Here is a 22,996-nt window from a genome sequence, read left to right as displayed (position 1 = left end):
TGCAGTGGTTCCCAACCTTTTTTTTTTTTTTTTACTATGGACTGGCAGCAGAGCCAGGTGGAAGCGAGGACCTATAGGGCTGGGCAGGGATAGGTGGGGAATGTGGCCGGGGGTGGCACACGCTTGACAAGCACACCTGAGAAGCCAGTGAGCGAGGGCCAAGCAGCTACCACCAGGAGCTGGTTACAGCTCATGCTGCGACCCAGCAGCCAACCCTTTGTGGCCTGATGGTTGGGAACATCAGCTGTAGTGTACTTTTGTTCTGTACCTGAACTTTGGGTATGAAAAGAAGTACAAGTATGCTGCTGTAAATGGGAGAGAGGGGACTTATGTCTTAAGAGCAGACATCAGCTGAATCCAGTTTAACTGTTTTGTCTCCTAACCTTCTGTAAGTGAGGCTAAAATGCAATACTATAACCTTGTAGAAATCTGGGGAAATAAATTCATTTGCTGTTAGTTTGGAGCAGACGGAGGAAACATTTACATTGGTTTCAGAAATACCATGGTTAAGTCTCTTCGCTCTTCTCACAATGTGTGCTTCTGTTCATACCCTTTGTGACAGAACCAAAAGTATGTTTTACAGAGTGCAATATTTTGGTGTCAGCAATAAATGTAAAAGGGCCTATTTTTAATCAGGGCATTATGCATCTCTGAAAAATGTTTTAGACTTTAGTAATAATAGTGGGTGCATCTACACATGAAATTAATGTAGCTGAATAAACTTTGGCACAGTTTACGCTGGAGTTTATTGCTCCCAGTTACTATATTTTCATGTGCCTCTGGGACCACAGCATGTTGAGCCAGGGTGGAGCAGCCCCTACTGGCAGGAGGTCCTAGGGGTTAGCCTGCAAGCCCATGACTGCTCTGACCTGGCTCAATGTTCTGCGGAGGGAGTGGCTGGGGCATGAGGGTGCTCCAGTGTGGGGCTAGTTGGCAGGCAGTCCCTAGGCTGAAACACTTGCATGCCCCAGCCAACCCCATCAGCATCTACATGTGCATTGCAACAGAGTAAATAACTCTGGCGTAGGATAGTACTTGTGTCTGGCACTACTATTCTTGGCAGAGTTAATTAGTTTACTCCATCCTAATAGCACTATGCATGTAGACAGTAATGTTTTGCTGCAGAGCTAATTAGTCATCTCTGCAGTAAATGTCACATGTAGATGCACCCAGAATGGATTATTTTGAATCCAGACTTACCCAGCAGAAATCATTTTCGAAAAAGAGTCGGACCTGAACACTCGGCTGTCAACATCCACTGAGAGAAACGTTGGTGCCTTAGTCTTCAAATGTAAAATATAGCTTATTATGGCACTAAAAAAACAGAACATCACTCATTCACTTCTGTCAACAAGTCAAGTTGCTATGCAGTGGGTTATGGCTGGCTTTGTGGGACTGAGTACTTCTTTCCCTTTGGCTTCTGGCAGATGTGCAAGTAAAGGCATGTTGGGATCTAATGCCTGATCCCCACAATCATGCTTCCTGACATGCCACATGTGCATGACAGGAGATGTGATTGTAGGATCAAGCATCATATTCTATCATGCCATATTGCCAGTACAGGGGAAGCCTGGGTTCACCAACCCAGGCTCCCCCTACACTGGTAAGTAGCAAGTTCATATGGCTGGGATCCCCAGCAGCTGATTCAGGCTCCCAGCTTCTGGGGCGTGACATGTGCCCCTGAGAGCCATCAGCTGATCCAGGCTTCTTGCTTCAAGGGGGCACCCTGCAGCTAGGAGTTCCAGCCTGGCCGCACATTCAATTAATGGTATGATAGGAGCAAGCCTCAAAATTATTATAATTTTTTAGTGTAATAATTGTGTAGCTTTTTCCTTGTTTTATCATGCCATTAATTGCATTGATGTGTGGCCAGGTAACAACTCAAGAAGTGATTAACTGGTTAATCATGACATACGTTCAGTGTATGCCAGGGGCCTTTGTGTCACTCTTCTGGGATGGGTTCAATGTGATTTAGGAAGACTAGGCACTATACCAAGCTAGTTTCTGCAGTGGCATAGGTTCTCCACAAGGTGGCAGGTCATGAGCATAAATGAATATATGTTAGCCATTCTTCTCAACACTAGTACATCTATACAAGACACTACAGTGCAGCTCATTGCTACTGCACCGTAGAGTCTAAACATAACTGTGCGGGGATGGGACTGTGCAGTAATGCTGGTTACTACGCAGTCATTTAGCGTTTGGTTAAGCAAGTACTAAATGTCTATGTAGAAACAACTGAGCAGTTGGCCATGCAACCACTGTCTTGTTTGAATAGAACCAGTAGTGGGTGGAGCATATGTCTTTAAGGTGTAAATGCTCCTGGGTGCATCACTTACACGTGGACCCAGGAGTGCAACACATTGAGCTGGGGTAGCACAACCCTGGCTCACAAGAGGCCCAGGGGGTGAGCCTGCTAGCTCAGAGGTACTTCTCCCTGGCTCAACGTGCTGCGGAGGGGCTGGCTGGGGCATGAGGGTGCTCCAATATAGGGCTGGCTGGCAGGCAGCCCCACACTGTAGCACCTTCATGCACCAGCTAGCCCTGGTCAGCACCTACATGTGCATTGTAGTGGAGTAAATAACTGTGCCATAGGATAGTATTTGCATTGGGCAGTACTAACTTACCGCTGAGTTAATTAGTTTACTGTGGCCAAATAGCTCTGTATGTGTAGACAGAAATGCTTTACTGTGGAGCTTATTAGGCAACTCTACAGTAAGTGTCTCATATAGATGCACCCCCTCTAGAGACACAAGATGAATCAGACTAAATCTTTGTTAACCATGGGAACTGCTATGGCATTGTGAGATGACTCAGTATCCATTTATATTTACTTTACAACTAAAAACTTGGATGTACACACTTAAGCAGTTCTAATAACCAGGTGTATGCCAGGGTTTTTTATATTTGTGTTGCAGCTGCATTCCTATATATTCTAACATGATATAGCTCACAAGTACTAGAATGAGCATGATACCCAGATTGTAAATGCGTGGGACATTTTTGATATATCCATGTAGGCATCTGCCCAAATTTTATGCCATGCTAATGAAAGATTAAGGTGTGTCAGCTGGGGCCTTCATCCCTTGTCAGGACATGTTTCATTCATATCTGTATATACTTAACAACTTTGATCTCTGTTTGAACTCTGAAGAGATAATATAATTGTACAATCATGACAGCCTAGGAAGCGTTCTATCTGCCAAGATCTATTTAAATGTAAGAATGTTCCAACATGCTCAACACTGGTTTCAGAAGTAATCTAAATATTTTTGTTTAAATGAGGACCGATCCAAGTTTATTTCTGCTTGTTAAAGAGTATATGTAACACTGACACCAATAACCAGAAGTGAATATTTATCTTTACAAACTGAAGAAAATAATATGGATCATCTTCTACTGTAAGGAAATCATACTCTCTCACTAGCTAAAGAAAAATCTAAAAAGATAATTTCTCGAAAACTGGCAAGCAATTATTTTCAATAATTATTTTAATGGTATTTTAGCACATGGGCTGAGAAGAAATAGTGCAAGTGTAAGCAACAGAACAGGGTAAATACTGGAGCAGTCATTTTACATATTACACCTCTGGACTATAAAAAGAATCATATAAGAAGCCAGCAGTGACAAGCGACCCGATATAGGGGTGTTGGGTTTTTTTTCCTAACAGAATCAACATTTTATCTTCAGAAAACATGATGATTCACTATACTTAAATATTATTTTATATTTTCTAAATTATTTATGCTAAAGTATTCTGCGTCCTATTTTGCTGCTAAATACCTGGTATATCTCTTTTTTTGCCATCAGTGCTCAGTGAGATTCCAGCAGGGTTGCTGCCATTTGGAATAATGTAAAGGAACTTGGGTTTTCTTCCATTTTCTGGTCTCCACTTGAAAAGAATGTCTTTCAAGGCTTTTGGAATAATACCATACTTATCACTGGGGACCCTGACAGTATTGGAGCCCAATGCTTTCAGCTGTTGTTGATAAAAAGGAAACAGATCTAACATAAAATCTGCTCAGACAATCAGCAATTCAGAAATAACACAGAAGTTCAACACTTATTTAACCAAAGTAGTTAAAACTTTTTTCCCTATATATTCAGTCTGAAATAGACAATAGGGGAACCGGAATGATTTTAAACAATATTAAAAGTAAATTTAAAAAACAAACAAACAGTGAACTATTCAGGTTTAGAACATAACTGCAGAAAACCCCGAAAATGTCATGTATTTCAATTGGGAATGACATAATCCTGTCAGAATTTATCTAGAGCGAGTTTTGCAACCCCCCTCCACCGCTCTGCATCCGGGCCTGTGCCCCCTCCCTCCTGCTCCACATCCAGCCCCGTGTCCAGAGGTGGATTAATGTGTGCTGGGGCCCTGGGCAAACACAAAATTGAAGGCAATGGGGGCTGGGTTGGGCAGGGGGAGAGGGGTAGGGCCCGTTCCCTTCCTGGTGCTGGAGGGGGAGGCTGGTGGGGACCCTGCCAGGTTGGGGGTGGGGGGCACATGCCTGCCTTTTGTCCCTGCTCCCTGCCCACCCATCCCGCTATGGCCAGACATATACACACAGGCACACACACACAAGTGTGCACATAGATGGGTGCACGCTACTCTCACTCACTCTCTATACATGGACACACAGATGCAAACATTCTCCCTGCCAGGAACACAGGCACACGTGCGCGCGCGCACACACACACACACACACACACACACACATGCAAATGGGTGCACACTACTCACTCTGTGCACATGGATGTACAGAGACAAACACACTCTCCCTCCTGCCATGAACACAGACACATTCACACACACTCACACATGCAAACGCGACACATGCACGCATACACAGACACACATGCACACGCGCTGATGGTCATGCACTCTACTCACTCTCTGCACATGGACACAGACACAACCACATTCTCCCTCCTGCCATGAACAGTCACATGCATGCGCCCAAGTGCATGCACATGCACACACACACAGACATGCACGTGCACACGCAGATGGGTGCGCACTCTACTCACTCACTCTGTACCTGGATACAGACACAAACACACTCTCCCTGCCATGAACACAGACACATGCATGCACACCCACATGCACTAACGCGCGTGCGCGCGCGCGCACACACACACACACACACACACACGTGTACACTTTATTCACTCCTTTTCTGCACGTGGACACACAGAGACAAACACGCACTCCTTCTGCCATGAACACAGACACACACACACCGCGGCCGCGGTGGCTGGGGAGGGGCCCTGCTGCTGGAAAACCCACCCTTTCCCATCCTGCTCCCCTTCCTGCCCTCTTCCCTGCTATCTCCCCCTCCCTGCTGGCTATTGTTGGGGTAGGGGGGATGTGCCTTGCTTTTCATACATAAACCATACTCTCAGCTGCCAGAGTCCCAGTGTAATTGGGGCCATCTAAAAGGACATTATCTCCTGGGTTGACAAGCATATCGAACACCTGCAAACCAGAATGCTTTCTTTCACACAGTAACTTCCTCTCTGTTACATTCTGCACGCTGCTACAGAATCTGACTGGACTATTTATATGGATTACAGTTCAGTGTTTTCCTTCATGCTTATCATGGAGAATAACCTCAGAATAAAAACTAGTCAAACAACAGAAACCCTGTCTTGTCTGTCTTGCTTGTCTTACTCATCTTACTCCAGCAAATAGTCCTCACTGGGTGCATCTACATGTATGCTTTAATGCACAGTAGCCTATTCTACTGCACATTAAAGCTGCATGTAAAAAACCATGCTAATATGCTAATGTGCAGTAGAATAGGTTACTGTGCATTAAGCTTCACCTAAAACATATGTGCTTGATTTACTGCACATTAGGGCAGCCTAATGTGTGCTACTTTAGTACCTCATATTGGAGGTGGTAAATTGAATGTGCATTAGGAAAAGCACATTAATACATGTATAGACACACCTGCTGATGACTTGTGCAGAAAATGTATTATTTTAATCCGGCTAGTAATATGAGGAAATAAAATTTATTTCTGTGAGGTAAAATTTTGTTCATTCTTGCGCTAGTAGGAGTTTTGTATTTGAATTAAGTAGGGTGAAGATTTCATCCTGAATGTACAACTCTTCCTTCTATAAAAGATACGTGTGTAGCTGTGTTTCAAATGAAATTTACCATGATGGCCTCTAAACTGAAACCTTGAAGTGTTTATAGCCTTAAAAATAAATGTAACAGATTGGACACCCTTTCTAGTCAATCTTCTACAGGTAGTAGGTAGACAGATCTGTATTCATTAGTATTTCTGGATTAGAGAAAATCACATTACTTGCAAGGCACATCTATACACGATGCTACATCACCGTAGTAACGTGCTACAGTGACATAGTGTTGTTGGGCAAAAACCATAACTCCACAGCTACGTTGCCATAGCGATGTGCTCCCTCAGCACAGCACGTCACTATGCGACATAGCAGCTAAAAATAACCACGCGCTATGTGGACAGTTTGGGATGTTACTGTGCTGTCATTTAGTACTTCCAAGAGGAAGTACTAAATGACCGCGCAGTAACAATGGCACCATAGGGGCAGGTGTAGATGTGGCAACAGTGGAGTAAATGGAATTATAACAAAACTAAACCTTGTAGGCATAAAACAAAAACACTCTAGCTATAATAATACAATAATATAATAACTATGTATAATAACATAATGATATAATAGCAGGTATAATGCAATCTATGCAATGTTCATATGCAATATACTGTATATCATATATGTATGTATGATACATTATATACTATACTATACTTATACTATACTACTATATATTATATACTATAATATGTCATATGCAGTAAAATAATTATATATTACAGTACAGTATATACTATAGTATATAATATATATAGCATAATGCACAATAATATTACACATAACACTATAATATAATGTAATGTTATAACTATAATATCTGTGTGGTTTCTGTAGCATGGCTGTGGCATTACTTGATTTTGCTTTTAGTCTCACTTTACACAAGCCTTCCTGGCTGCCAGTGGTGACACACATCTGTCCCTGATCTGAACTGTAGTTGGCTGTGGGAAGATTATGAAGACTCTTCTGTAGATCCTTTAGCCAGGACAACAGCTCGGGAATTCTGAAATACAAATGTCATTCTTTTATTCTCCATTTGTGTCCTTAGCACTTGATAAATGACAGAGCTGATTATACTGTAGTATTTTCAGGCAGCTCCAACATAGAAGACCTTGGTTGTGATTGTTATTTATATACAAAGGACTGTAGCCCAAGTCCTAATGTCACTGGATAAAGATTGGTCCTGAAAACTATCACTGAAGTGATTAGTTCTAGTTTATATAAATAGCTCCAGCATTGGCTTAAATGAGACTGCATGCAGAAGTTAGGTTTGCCTCATATTTAACTCGGGCAAGTTGTTGATGTCAAGCACTGGTAAACTATCTGGAATATCACAGATGTATATGTGGAGGCAGAAACTGAAGCAGGTCAGTCATAGGGCCAATAGAAACATTTTGTCAATTTGTTGAGCCCTAGCTCAAGTCTGGGATCGTGCCCGGTATGCAAAGGCCAATAAAGATACCAGGGGTGAAAGTATAAAGAAGGTTGATTGCTAGCAATAAAAGGTGCGAGCGGAATAATTTCATGTAACAAGCACACCGATCGCTATTTCTAATCATCTTTTATACAGGAGTTTTCAAGTTCTCACCAGCGTATTTGTTTGCTGATTGGTTGTAAGGAGTGACGCAAGAAGTTCTTTACTGAGCATGTCTCTATACCTGTGTTTTAGCTATGTATCTCATTTACATACATGTATGTTTCATTAGCATACTTTTTCCCCACCTAGGGGCGTGATTTTTAGTATTTTAATGAGCTCTTTAACCCAGTACCCTGCTTCTGCTTTTGTTTTCAAGCCCCCTTTATCTCAGACTGTCTCCTCCTTATCATTGCAGATGGGCATTCGTCACATAACATTGTTTTGCTTCGTCTCTGAGTAGTGGTTTCTAGGTCACTCCTTACATTCCCCCCTCTGGAGCATTTTTAATTATTATTATTATGATTGCTCCATTCAATTTGGCTTAACACAAATCTTTCAGCATAATATAATTTTGTAAAATTTTCAAAGGGGTTGGTACTGCGATTAAGCATGAGGTAAAAACCAGGTGAGCATTGATCAGTCCCGCTAAGCAGAAGTCCGTTCTATTTAAAATTTCCCGAGCCAGATAAATCCAGACATTTTCCTGAGGGTCAAATTTTTGTTGTAAAAGGTTTTCCCCTCCTATGAGAAGGAGTGGACAGATCAGGGCGCCCCACAATAAAACCTTGAACAATTTCATGATAAGGCCTGTAAAACTTGATCAAAGATTGACAAATTATTTAAAGTTCCTTTCTTTTGAATAGGAATTTTAAGTCTCTTATTGGCTCCACCTTCCACTGTTCTCTGCCTCCAGTCCCGGAGTCTGCAGGGGTTCCTTCTTGTTCTGGTCCAGCCACTGGTTTAGGCAACTGGAATGTATCCAAGTCTTGATTCCTTCGAGCTTTGCTGCCGTCGGGGTCGTTAAAAGTACCCTATATGGGCCCTTCCATCTGGCTCGAAGTGGTTCCTCATCCCAGTCTTTCACAAGGGCGTAACTCCCAGGTATTAGTCGATTTTCCGGGGCAGGAGACTGGTCCTGTGTCTGCAGCACGTCCCGTACCTGCTGATGGATGGAAGACAAAACAGAAGCCAAGGACCATACATATTCTCTAATCATTCCCTCTCCTAAAACATGTAACTGTTGTTCAGTACCCATGGGCAGACTCAGAGGGTAAGGCTTACCATACATTATCTCAAACGGGCTTAATCCCAATTTAGAATGTGGTGCGACCCTTACTCGTAACAGGGCCAAGGGTAGGGCCTCTGGCCATTTGAGTCGAGCTTCTTGGCAAATCTTTGCAAGGTGTCTTTTTAAGGTCTGATTCATACGTTCCACCTTTCCACTGGACTGGGGTCTCCAAGGGGTGTGTAAATGCCAGCTGATTCCCAGGAACTCAGAAACCTTCTGAGTAATTTGTGCAATGAAATGTGGGCCATTGTCTGACCCTATTCCTTTTGGAAGTCCGAAGCGAGGTATGATTTCTCGTAGGAGTGCCTTGACCACCTCTCGGGCTTGGGCAGTCCGACATGGGAAGCACTCAACCCAATTACAGAAAGTGTCCACAAAGACAAGGAGATATCTCATCCCTTCTTGCCGGGGCAACTCGGTAAAATCCACCTGCCATTCTTCTCCTGGCCCATTGCCTATTCTCTGATGTCCTGAAGTTTCTTTTTTCCCTCCTTTTGGGTTATTTCTCTGGCAGACCTCACATGTCTCTGATCCCTTCTTGGCAGCCTCTCTTAATCCCACTCCAGTTACATAGTGACTGATCCATTTTACCAGGGCCCTGGGTCCGTAGTGGGTGCCATGATGAGCGTTCTTTACTACCATGTGAACCCGGGCAGCTGGGATGATAATGCGGCCATCCTTTGCTACTAACCACCCGTGCTCCCCCTTCTTTGCTTGAAACTCTTTTATCAATTGTTTGTCTCTTTCCCCATACTGTAGTGTGTCAGGCTGGTATAGGTCTGGGAGGAGAGGTAACAGATTACTCACTTCGGGCAGCAAGTCTGTCTGAGGTCTTTTAGCTGCTCTCTTTGCTGTAGCGTCAGCAAATCGATTACCTTTTGTGGAGGGGTTGTTCCCTTTCTGATGTGCCTTACAATGCATTACCGCTACTTCCTTCGGTTCCCAGACTGCCGTGAGGAGAGCTTTTATTTGCTTGCTATGCTTAATGCCTGCTCCTTTAGCATCAAGTAGACCCCGCTCTTTCCACAGCATTCCGTGAACATGTAAAACAAGGAAAACATATTTAGAGTCAGTATAAATATTAACAGTTTTGTTGGCCGCCAATTGCAAAGCCCGAGTCATAGCAATGAGTTCAGCCTTTTGAGCTGAAACAGATGGATTTAAAGGTCCTGCTTCTATCACATTCTGTGTAGTCACGATAGCGTATCCGGATTTTTGAATTCCATTCTCCATACCCGAGCTGCCATCGGGGTAGAACTCCAGTTCAGCCTTTTCAAGAGGTCTCTCTCTCAGATTTGGTCTTGAGGAGTAAACAGCTTCCAATGTTTGCAGGCAATCATGTACAAGGTCTGGTGTGTCAGCCATAGGTGGCAACAGTGTTGCTGGATTTACAGTGCAAGAAATGGCCAATTTTATTTCAGGCTTATCTAGGAGGATGGCCTGATATCGAGCCATTTGTCCCGGGGTTAACCAGTTCCCTCCTTTCTGCTCCAGGACTGCAAGCACTGCGTGAGGCACATATACAGTCATTTCATGGCCTAGGGTTAACTTTTCAGCTGCTTGTATTAGCAGACAGGTGGCAGCAACAGCCCGGAGACAAGCAGGCCATCCGGATGACACGAAGTCTAATTGTTTAGAAAAATATGCCTCTGGTCATTGCCAGCTACCCAATTTCTGTGTTAATACTCCCATGGCTACCCCCCTTCGGTCATGCACAAAAAGGGAAAAAGGCTTACTCATGTCCGGTAGTCCTAAGGCAGGTGCTTCAATGAGAGCCTGCTTTAACTGGCAGAATGCTTACTCACACTCTTCAGTCCTTTCCTGGCTTCCATCCGCATTGGATATTGTTTCACACATGGAGGCTGCGCCCCTGGCAAAAGTTGAATCTTTACAGGGTCAGCATTTTTAGCCTTCCCGGGTCGGTGACCTGCCCATACCCATGGAACAACAGCATCGAGCAGGGGTTGAGGAATATCCGGTGTACTTTCCTCTCGGAGAAGGCCGAGAAGGCAAGCCTGTAAATGCCACCCCTTTTTAGGAGGCACTGTTAAAAACATTTGCCCATCCTGAAACGACAACGTAGCTTGCAGTTTACAGAGGAGGTCTCTCCCTAAAAGGGGAACGGGGCAGTCTGGCATGTACAAGAATTGATGGGTGACTTCGGCCTGCCCAAGATTATAGGTCATTGGCTGTAGGAAGGGTCGTGTTACTGCCTTCCCTGTGACCCCTACCACCGGCACAGTCTTTTTACTTAAAGGTTTCAGTTTTTGAGTTAAGACGGAATGAGCAGCACCTGTATCGACGAGAAATTCTACCAATTCATCTCTGTCCCCTAGTTGCATTTTAACCAGAGGCTCATCAGGGGACACCGGGATCTGGGTTATCTTTCCCTCCCGGACCTCCGGTCCCCTTCAATCTGAATCCCTTCCAAAAGCAAACAGTCCACTGCTCTCCTTTCTTTTCTTTTCACCTTCACCAACTTTCCGATAGGGGCATTCCCGCTTCCAGTGTCCCTTTTGTTTGCAATAGGCACACTGATCTTTCTCTAATGGACCCCACCTCTGAGGCTGTCTCTGGGATCCCTCATTTCTGGGTTTTCTCGTGATTGCAGCTGCCACTAGGGCTGCCTGCATTTTCATCTTTCTCTCCTCTTTCTTGTCCTGTTGCTTTTCCTGAACACTTTCTCGGTTAGTAAATACTTGGTAAGCAATGTCTACTAGTTGGGAAATAGGCATACCTGTTGCTCCGTCTGTCTTCTGCAATTTCTTTCTAATGTCCGGTGCACTCTGACCTATAAAGATCATATTTACCATGCGAGCGTTCAATGCATCCTCCGGGTCCTCGCGAGGGTATTGTCTGAAAGTAGTGTAAATTCTTTCCAAGAAAGCACTTGGGGTCTCATTCGTCTCCTGTCGAACCTCAGTCAAAACCACAAAACAACTTGTCTGTCGCTTCACTGAGAACATGGATGGTCCCCTTCCCTCGTTCCTTACAACAGGGTCCTAGGAGCCAAGTTCCCCTATGGTCTAGCTAAGGGATACCTCCCTGCTTAGACCGTATACTCATAGCCTCCTGCTCGGGTCATCCTTTCCTCCTTTTTCAGCTCCTTTCATGAGCCCTAGGCCACCCCACTTCTCTCCCTCCTGGAGTGTCTCCGTCCAAGCATCTCGTAGTTCCTGTACATATAGTTGATTACTCTTAATGCTCGGGGTAGGTGCCCCGCTTTTCTGTGGCCCTTCCTGTTGCTCTTGTCAGGACTTCCCCGGCGGGGCCACCTCCTTCTCCTCCCCACCAATCCCAATTCTCCCACCTGCTACATTGTGGGTCTTTGCCTGCTCCTCTCTGCTTCCCCTGCGGCTGCTGCTGTCGCACATTGCAGGGGCTACTTCTGTTCTGCTTCCAGCACTGATGACCTGTTCCCTGCCGCCGCTGCTGAGCCTGGGATCAGGAGCCTCTTCTGACTCCTCTCCCGCTGCTCCTCCTCTCCTGAGGGGTTCCTGGAGTGGGTCCTGTGGCCAGACATTCCTCCAGTCCGTTCTCTCCCCTCCTCTCCTTTTGCAATCCACCATTTTTATCTTCACCGGCCGGTGATTGCTGGTGACGTCACTGGCCGTCCGCAGCTGAATAAAGACACGGCTAATGAGCTGCGCGGGTTTCTCTTCTTGCTCCCACTGTGCTGCGGCTCCTGCTGCAGGTAAGTGATTTTTTTCTTATTTTAATTCTTTTGTTTGTCCCCTCTCCCTTTCATTTATTCTGTTCCCCATACCTTTCTTTTCTTATTTGGGGTCTTTCCTCCCATTCTCTCCTGGGACATCTCCCAGCCTAACAAATATTAGCTGTTGCATCAGGAGGGTTGGGGATCAAGTTCCCACTTGGAGCCAATTTAGGGAGAGAGGCTGTGTTTCTGCAACCTCTTCCCCTAGCTCCACGCCCCCTCTTTCCTTGTCTGTCCCAGGATGGGAGAGGTAGAAGGCAGGGGAGAGAGGTCCGTTTTAGGATTTTCCCAGCCATGTAGGAGTTGGTGAAGGTAGATTGGAGCCCCCACCTCGAGGGGGCGGAGGGGAGGGAGGCTCCAATCCACCTGCTCCACCCTCCAGCTCTGGCTGGGCATTGGGCAACCCCCAGAATGAGCTGCCTCTGCTCCCTTCCCCCTCACCCCCGCTCTGAAAACAACTCAGATTGTGCTGGGCTGCATCAGCTGAGCCCTGCTTCTGGCATGCATAGACACAAGTTAATGAAAGCTTCACTTTCAAGCACCATGTAATGAGGGTTCAGATTGTTGTCAGGTTGGGCCCTTTTAAGGTACTCTGCAGCTGTGTACTTGTCTATGGTTTTGGCTATAGAACACCTTCAGGGGCCAGATCAGGTGGAAATTGTCACTGCTGTCTGCACCTCTTGACGTTTGGAACTGGATTTAAAGTTCTCCGTAACTGGAAGTGGCTTTGTTGTTTAGTGTGACGGCAGCGTGCCGCCATCATGGGCACAGACTAAGGGCAGGAAGGGTTGCAGGGCAGACACAGCCCCGAGACAGAGCCCTGGGTGGAGTTACTTACCTCTGGGAGAGATGACGGCGTTGGAGCCGAGAACGCGGCAGCAGCTGCAGCCGCAATTACAGCCGCGCGAGCTGGCATTACACCGGTTATTTAAGCAGCTGTTCCCGGTGAGGGAAACAACTGAGCCAATCGCAGCGGCCAATGCGGGAGAATTCAAAAGCCCCAACAACACCCATGGACAGGGGGAGCGAGAGAGAGAGAAGGCGGGCAGCACGGCCGGTGTGCTGCAGCCCCCCCTTGGGAAAGGCACCAGCTAGGCTGCGCCGGACCCACGCTGAAGCTGAGGCAAGGTTTGGAGCCTCTGACAGAGGCAGGAGGAGGCTCGAAGCCTCTATCAGAGGCAGGTAGCAGGAAGCTCCCTGTCCTACCCCAGGTAGGGAGCGGAGAAGTACTAGGATCCCTCTCGGGAGGAGGGAATCAGGGGGAGCAACGAAGCACCCTGCACAGATTAGCAGGTCCCCTAAGGGAAATAGAGACAGGGATAGGTGGAGCCATCCCTAGGGATCGCTGGGTCCCGGACACCAGTCTGGAAAGTCTCCCTGCCCAGGCGGAATATTATTTCTAGAGGAAAAGGGGAGGAAGAAGGACCGCCAGAGCTAGCTGAGGAGCCAGCGAGAGTAGAAGACAGGCTGGCCCAGTGATAGCGCTAGGCCTGGGTCCCCACAGTTGGAGGAAACCAACGGCAAGCAAGCCTGCAGTGCACCGCAGGCTACCATCCCACCAGCACGTGATCGGTTGGCGAGCGGACGGGGTGTAGGGGTGGCGGAGCCCCGTGGAACAACAGAAGCGACAACCATGAGTACACCTGCATCGGGGAACCCCTCGATCAAAGAACTCCAGTGAAACCCTCTCACAAATCAAACATAACAGCAGAGTCATGGCAGGCAGGACGAGGGGAGGGGCTACCTAGACGACGGGTGATACTGGACTCGAGATGTCCGTCATCACAGTGGTGCATTGGCTGGGAACTTTTGCTTTGGCACCAACGGGGCAGGGTCCCCACCCGGGATTGAAGCAAGATGCAACCATCGGTGGTAGCCCATGTCGAGTTGCTGACGCAAGCCATCCAGGCTATCGGGCAGGTGTTGGAGGTACAACAACTGCAGGGGGCTCATCAACAAGAATGGATGCAGCATAATGCTGCCTTATTCAGGATGCCCTGCATTACAAAGGATGATGATCCGGAAGCCTACATAGAGGCATTTGAAAGGACGGCCATCCAGACGGGGCTGGATTGGGGCCAGCGGGGACACCAGTTAGGGGCACTGGTGATCAATAAAGCCCAAGCCCCATACAGGGCACTGTCCAGGGAGGTGGCCCAAGATTACGAGGCCGTCAAAACCGCGATTCTGTATCGGCTAGAGATCTCCCCCGAGAGCTACCGGCAAGCGTTGAGGGAACGTCCCGGAGGCAGGAAGGCTTTGAGGTAATGGGCGGTTTACTGTATCGGGTGCAACAGGAGGAGGGAGACGCATTGGAAGGGAGGCAGCTGGTGGTCCCGTCTCTCCTACGGCACCTCATATGGAAACTGGCCCATGCTTCCCCAATGGGGGGGTCACCTGGGACACACCAAAACCTGGGTTAGATTAACCCAGGAGTTCTTCTGGCCACACCCCATTCTGGTGAACAAGTTAAGAGGCTGTGACTTGGATGACTACACAGCCCAGTGGGTGGTGAATTGGCTAGAGGGTCGTACCCAGAGATTCATGGTGGATGGGTTGGTTTTGACCTGGAAGGGTGTGGGCAGTGGGGTCCCACAGGGCTCGGTCCTGGGACCGATACTCTTTAATGTCTTCATTAGTAACTTGGATGAGGGAGTGAAGTGTACTCTGTCCAAGTTTGCAGATGACACAAAGCTATGGGGAGAAGTGGACATGCCGGAGGCATGCAAGCAGACCTGGACAGGTTGGACAAGTGGGCAGAAAACAACAGAATGCAGTTCAACAAGGAGAAATGCAAAGTGCTGCACCTAGGGAGGAAAAATGTCCAGCACACCTACTGCCTAGGGAATGACCTGCTGGGTGGCACGGAAGTGGAAAGGGATCTTGGAGTCCTAGTGGACTCTAAGATGAACATGAGTCGTCAGTGTGACGAAGCCATCAGAAAAGCCAATGGCACTTTATCGTGCATCAGCAGATGCATGACTAATAGATCCAAGGAGGTGATACTCCCCCTCTATCGGGCACTGGTCAGACTGCAGTTGGAGTACTGTGTGCAATTCTGGGCGCTGCACTTCAAGAGGGATGCGGATAACCTGGAGAGAGTCCAGAGAAGGGCCACTCGTATGGTTAAGGGCCTGCAGATCAAGCCCTACGAGGAGAGACTAGAGAACCTGGACCTCTTCAGCCTCCGCAAGAGAAGGTTGAGAGGCGACCTTGTGGCTGCCTATAAGTTCATCACGGGGGCACAGAAGGGAATTGGTGAGGTTTTAGTCACCAAGGCGCCCCCGGGGGTTACAAGAAATAATGGCCACAAGCTAGCAGAGAGCAGATTTAGACTAGACATTAGAAAGAACTTCTTCACAGTTCGAGTGGCCAAAGTCTGGAACGGGCTCCCAAGGGAGGTGGTGCTCTCCCCTACCCTGGGGGTCTTCAAGAGGAGGTTAGATAGGCATCTAGCTGGGGTCATCTAGACCCAGCACTTTTTCCTGCCTATGCAGGGGTTTGGACTCGATGATCTATTGAGGTCCCTTCCAACCCTAACATCTATGAATCTATGAACCTGCATGAGGATGTGGAACAGTGGGGGGCAGCATGCCCGGAGTGCCAAAGAACCCAAGAGTGGGGGCCACCTAGAGCGCCCTTAAGGCCGTTGCCGATAATTGAGACTCCATTTTCCAGAGTTGCATTGGATATAGTGGGTCCTCTCCCAAAATCACACCATGGGTGATTCTGGTTTTGGTGGATTATGCCACCCGATTCCCAGAAGCTGTCCCACTGAGGTCCATTACAGCCCCAAGAGTGGCTGAGGAGCTACTCAAGTGGATAGCACGGGTGGGCATCCCACAAGAAATACTTACCGATCAAGGGATGAATTTTATGTCGGGGGTGATGAAGGCCCTTTGTAAGACCCTTGGCATCACACAGCTAAGAACGTCAGTTTATCATCCCCAGACGAACGGCTTGGTGGAGAGACTGAATGGCACTATTAAATGGCTACTCAGACGCTGTTCGCAGGAAGATCCCCGACAGTGGGACACGCTTCTGACACCCCTGCTATTCACTTTGCGGGATGCCCCTCAGGAATCAACTCGCTACTCACCGTTCCAGTTGGTGTATGGTCACAGTCCGAGAGGCTTATTACAAGTTGTCAGAGAAGAGTGGGGACGGCCAGTGGGATTAGGAGTCTCGGCAGAGAGATACCGTCAGGAGCTGCAGGCTCATATACAGAAAGCCCAACGGATTGCAGGACATAACATGAGGAACGCACAAGAGCGGCAGGAGACCCAGTACAATAGCAGGACGAAGGCTCACACCTTCCAACCCGAGGACCAGGTTCTGGTGTCGATACCTACCACCTCGAGCAAGCAACTGGCGATGTGGCAAGGACCGTTTATGGTGATACGACAAGTAGGACCAGTTGATTACGAAGTATGTAAACCGGGCCAGCGCCGGGAGCAACAAGTCTACCACGTAAATATGCTGAAGGTGTGGAAGACCCCTCAAGGGTGGATGGCACAAGAGAAGGCAGGGGAGGGGGATCCAGGACCCCTCTGCCTGGGGTTAGGACGGGCCACACAGGAAGAGGCTGTGCACTTGAGTAAGGAATTGAACGGCCAGCAATGACAGGAGTTATTAGCCTTAGTAGAGAAGTTCCAAAGGGTGTTCCAAGAAACCCCAGGGAGAGTGACAAACATCCAGCATGAGATAAGGACGCCTCCAGGCGCGTTGGTCAGAGAAAGGTGGAGACCAGTACCCCAGCAGTGGCAACAAGAAATACAGCAAGAAATATCAAAGATGCAGGAGCAGGGGATTATTCGACCATCACATAGTCCGTGGCATAGCCCAATCATACCGGTGGCAAAGCCAGATGGATCGCTAAGGTTATGCATAGACTTTAGAAAGTTTGAATGCCCTAACAACTTTCGACGCCTTCCCAATGCTGTATGCAAGCCACCTCATCGAGAAAATCGGGGAGGCATGATACATATCAACCCTCGACCTAGCAAAGGGGTATTGGCAAATTCCCTTGTGCCACACAGATTGTGCCAAGACCGTTTTCGGAACCCCTTGGGGCCTATTTGAATTCGTGAGAATGCCCTTTGGACTCAATGGAGCGACCGCCACCTTCCAGAGATTAATGGATACGTTGCTGGTGCTGCATGCAGCATATGCAGTGGCTTATATAGACGATATTATCATATTTATCTCTGGTTGGGAACAACACCTAAGGGCGCTGAGTGCCATCCTGGAAGAGCTCCAAACAGCAGGACTAACCGCCAACCCCAAGAAGTGCAAACTGGCAGAAAGGGAAACAACCTACTTAGAGTTTCGGGTCGGACAAGGAACAATACAACCCCTGTCCGACAAGATCAAGGCCATAAGTCAGTTTCCGGAGCCCCGGACACACAGGCAACTATGTTCCTTTTTGGGACTCATTAATTACTACCGTTGGTTTATACCGCATTTTGCAAGTATGGCGGTGCCCCTCACGGACGCGTTGGCTGGAGCCCCCTCGGCAAATCTAAAGTGGACCCAAGGGATGAGAAAGAACTTCCACAGTTTAAAGGAGGCGATGCATCAAGACGTCATGATGCACACACCGAATTTTAATGCCCCTTTTATCTTACAGACGGATGCGTCGGGACAGGCATTGGGGGCAGTGTTATTACAGAAAGGAAAGGAAGGTGAACACCCGATTGCCTTCGCTAGACGGAAGCTTAGCCACACGGAAACAAGGTATGCTACTGTGGAAAGGGAGTGCCTGGTCATACGGTGGGCCATAGAGCACTTCCAATACTACCTCATGGGGAAAGAATTTCTAGTGGTAACGGACCACGCTCCCTTGCAGTGGTTAACGAGAAAGCGAAGCACGAATGCCAGAATTACTCGCTGGGCACTGGCATTACAACCGTTCAAATTCACAGTAGTACATCGTCCAGGCAAGGATAACTTTGTAGCCGATTTTTTTATCCAGATGGGAAGATCCTGACCAGCCGGGGGAACCAGACCACAGCCATGGTGAAGAATACCAAACCGAATATGACGCAGGACACACTGACCAGACGCCACAAGGCGACTTGAGGGGGGAGGTCTGTGATGGCGGCGTGCTGCCATCACGGGCACAGACTAAGGGCAGGAAGGGTTGCAGGGCAGACACAACCCCAAGACAGAGCCCTGGGCGGGGTTACTTAACTCTGGGAGAGACGGCGGCATCGGAGCCGAGACCGCGGCAGCAGCTGCAGCCACAATTACAACCGCACGAGCTGGCGTTACGCCGGTTATTTAAGCAGCTGTTCCTGGTGAGGGAAACAGCTGAGCCAATCGTGGGCAGGGGAGCGAGAGAGAGAGAAGGCGGGCAGCACAGCCGGTGTGCTGCAGCTCCTCCTTGGGAAAGGCACCAGCTAGGCTGTGCTGGACCCACGCTGAAGCTGAGGCAAGGTTTGGAGCCTCTGACAGAGGCAGGAGGAGGCTCAAAGCCTCTATCAGAGGCAGGTAGCAGGAAGCTCCCTGTCCTACCCCAGGTGGGGAGCGGAGAAGTACCAGGATCCCTCTTGGGAGGAGGGAATCAGGGGGAGCAACATGGCATCTTGCACAGATTAGCAGGTCCCCTAAGGGAAATAGAGACAGGGATAGGTGGAGCCATCCCTAGGGATCGCTGGGCCCCGGACACCAGTCCGGGAAGTCTCCCTGCCCAGATGGAATATTATTTCTAGAGAAAAAGGGGAGGAAGAAGGACTGCCAGAGCTAGCTGAGGAGCCAGCGAGAGTAGAAGACAGGCTGGCCCAGTGATAGCGCTAGGCCTGGGTCCCCACAGTTGGAGGAAACCAACGGCAAGCAAGCCTGCAGTGCACCGCAGGCCACCATCCCACCAGCACGTGATCGGTTGGCAAGTGGACGGGGTGTAGGGGTGGCGGAGCCCCGTGGAACAACAGAAGCGACAACCGTGAGTACACCTGCATCGGGGAACCCCTCAATCAAAGAACTCCACTGAAACCCTCCCACAAATCAAACATAACAGCAAAGTCGTGGCAGGGGGGACGAGGGGAGGGGCTACCTAGACGACGGGTGATACCATACTCGAGACATCCGTCATCACATTTAGACTCTGTTTCTGTTCATTTCTTAGAAAGGAATTTCTTGGTCATGTGCAAATGTACAGTGATTATAGTTTCTCTCACATGGACTCTCTTCCAAATCATTGCTATACTGCAGACTTTACCCAAATACATCTTAGAATTGTAAATTATTAATCAGGTAATACTTTCAGAATATAAGGTCTTCTCAGACAAAATAAGACCTGCTTTTGAAACTTATAAAGAAGTTTTAAAAACATAGGTTTATCCCCAAATGAGCAAGCAAATGAAATGTAACAAGATGAGGATATTGTTTCTCTATTAATAATATTGTTATTTTTTTCTAGGATATTTGTACAGGTAGAATTTTAAAATATATAAATGTACCTGTAAAATCAATAAAATACAGTTTTTTTTCTTCAGCTTATCCAGTACCAAATTCTACCTTCACATATGATGTTTTCAGTGATGAAGCAAAATGATTCTAGCAAGATGAGTCTTTTGTTAGAGAGTCAATTTTTGGCATGAATGAGACTCCAGAGTACGTTTGAATAGTTAGGACTCAACCCTACAAAAGATAGTCACCCTCACTGTTGGCATCATTTCAAAAGCAATTAAAGAGTACGGATTAAGGTCACATTTTTAATTGCAACCAGGAGGTGCTACTTCACTGTCAGGGCGGCTAGGATCTGGAACCAGCTCCCGAGAGAAGTGGTGCTGGCTCCTACCCTGGGGGTCTTTAAGAGGAGGCTAGATGAACATTTTGCCGGGGTCGTTTGACCCCAGCACTCTTTCCTTGACTTGATGATCTACTCAGGTCCTTTCCGGCCCTACAAACTATGAAACTAATAGTTTTCAGACCTAAAATTAGACTGCGAAGTCAATTTTAAGCAGGTTGATATTTTTCTGAAGTCAGGAATATACAGAAGTTAACACTGACATTTAAGTGCGGAGTTAAATGAAAACAGATATTGGTGAGGTATTTTCAGGGATGGTCATTGATATTGGTACATAGTCCAAGGCCCATTGTGATTGTCTGGATGTTTTATTTTATTGTTTTCACTTCCAGGCTTGCCTTTCAGTTTCCCTTACCTTTTCCTAGTGGACTGGGCCTAATGGAATATATGCAGTAAGTGTGAATGGGGAGATATTTTTATTTGAACATTAAGTTGTCTGGTGTTTTGTAGAACTGCACAGGCACTCAGAGGTCCGAGTTGGTGCTTTTAGTTAACCCTAGAAAATACATAAATGCAGCCCCCCTCCACCCCCCACTTAATGCTCGTCTTTGTTTATTGTCACACCACAGTACAAAAATACAAGGGATCCTCCATTCCTTCAAAAACCTATGAAGAAGCTATCATTTTTTTTGCAAATACTGAAACCTGGTATCAAAGGGGGCATCTTTCCATGTGCTCCGCGGCGGGAGGGGGAGGCACTTTAATTAAAATGGAGGGTGCTGAAGCATGTTAATTAGCACATTCCAGCAGACTCAATTAATCAATTAATTGAGTCTTCTCTGATCCATTCTAATTAGCATGTGTCAAAGCAGATGTCCAGCATGTATATAGGTGCCCAAAGTTTCTTGACCTGCATTGAGCAGTCAACAAGTGTGAGAAAGGGCCAGGACAGTTTGTGGTCATGAAGTTGACCCAGCATTGCAGAAGAATCTGTTGTATTGAGCCAAATCCACTTGTCTTAACACTGTTCATTTTCCTTATGGGTTTTTATAAATAGCCAAGTTAAACCAGGCTGCTGATCTCACCAGATCTTATAGAGCAGAGTTAAGCCATGTTTAGTAGCAGACATGGGGAAAAGCTTCCAATAGAAATCCAGGAAAATTTGGTTTGTGCTTTAATAGGTGGCTGGCCTTACTTTGATTTTAAATGGAACCAATTATCAATTGCACTCAGTATTCACTAACCACTGGTTATGTACTAACCACTGGTGCTACAATGTGTGCTGTGAGATGGCTCATATATTCAATCTCAGAAATTGCTGCATTTCAGAGACAGGGGAAACAAGTTCTTGAAAACTGTCTAAATTGAGAATTTGCATTCTTAGTCTTGAGATGGATGTTTGAAGGCAATGTGTACACAAGTTAAACTAGTACTTTTTTTTAATGTATTTATGAAAAGGCTCTGAAAAAGCAGGAAGTTTTGAAGAGTGCACTACTTAGTATTAAAGAACTCATGGTTTCAGGTTTTTCCATGTAAAGCTCATTTTTATAGTTATTATAGAAAACCCCTGATTAACGCTGTTCTGCTTAGCGCTATTTTGCTATAACACTCATTTAAGATTGGTACCTGATTTCACTTAGCGCTCAGCAAGTTTTGCTACAGTGCTTGCAGTTGCCATCTTGGGTCGTCAAATACTTTCAGTTTTGCTTACCACTCATTTCACTTAATGCTCGGTTTTCCAGGAACCAATTAAGAGCGCTAAGTGGGGGTTGCCTGTACACAAAATACTACTTTTTAAAAAAGGAAAATTATCCTGAGCACAGGAACTTTGTTATTTGACTGTCTAGTCACTTAATATGGAAAGGAAATCTTTAGCAATATAGCACCATATTTAAGAAAATGTGTAGATGATACTTGAAATGCTCTGCTCTATTCTTGTAAACAATAAGACTATTATAAATTGAGAGGAAGTAATAGGGAAGACAACCTAGTCATTGTGATTGTAGCAGTCTGGGTTATACTAGGCTGTAGTTATGCTAAATTATAGTTAAGCTAATGTAACCTGGGAGGTACTTCCTCTCTAATTGAAGGAATCAAAACAGGTGCACAAGCACTGTGGGAGGTGTAGGGACTCTCCTCTCCTTATAGAGCAGAGCCAGATCACTAATAGGGACTTAACCATATACCTTTTAATGAAGGAACAATACTGGGAATATAACCAGTATAAACCAGTGGGGTATAGGGGACACTACAATGCCCCGAAGGGGCAGGATTCAACAAAGGTTATACACTTACAATCATAGACATATTCATCCAGTTGACAAAAGACAGGCCTTTTAGAGCACGCAGACTGAAGGAGTGCCAAGTAGAGTGACAGTATCATTGATATGCAGTCCAAAACCATGTTCACTTTTTTTTACAGTTACATTGTGTTGCTGATTCATTGTTGATTCTGTGACCCACTAAACCTGTTAGATCCTTCTCAGCAATGCTGCCACCCAGCCAGTTATCTCCCATTCTTTATTTGTGCTTTTGATTATTCTTCTCTAGGTGTAGTACCTAGTATTTGTCTGCATTGAGGTTCATTCTGTTGCCTGTAACCTAGGTTTCCAATCTATCTAGATCCCTCTGAATTCTACTGCTGTTCTTCACAGATAGAGGAACCTTCTGGATATTAAG

General features: G+C 46.7%; 1 pseudogene; it reads right to left on the bottom strand.

Moving 5' to 3' along the window:
• Positions 1-22,996, bottom strand: part of LOC102574005 (kynurenine/alpha-aminoadipate aminotransferase, mitochondrial-like) — a 48,065-nt pseudogene that overhangs the window by 7,884 nt on the left and 17,185 nt on the right.

This window comes from Alligator mississippiensis, chromosome 2 (genome assembly GCF_030867095.1).
Source record: "Alligator mississippiensis isolate rAllMis1 chromosome 2, rAllMis1, whole genome shotgun sequence".
Taxonomy (NCBI): domain Eukaryota; kingdom Metazoa; phylum Chordata; order Crocodylia; family Alligatoridae; genus Alligator; species Alligator mississippiensis.
Note: the sequence above shows the minus strand (reverse complement) of the source record. Positions and strands in the feature narration are given on the sequence as shown.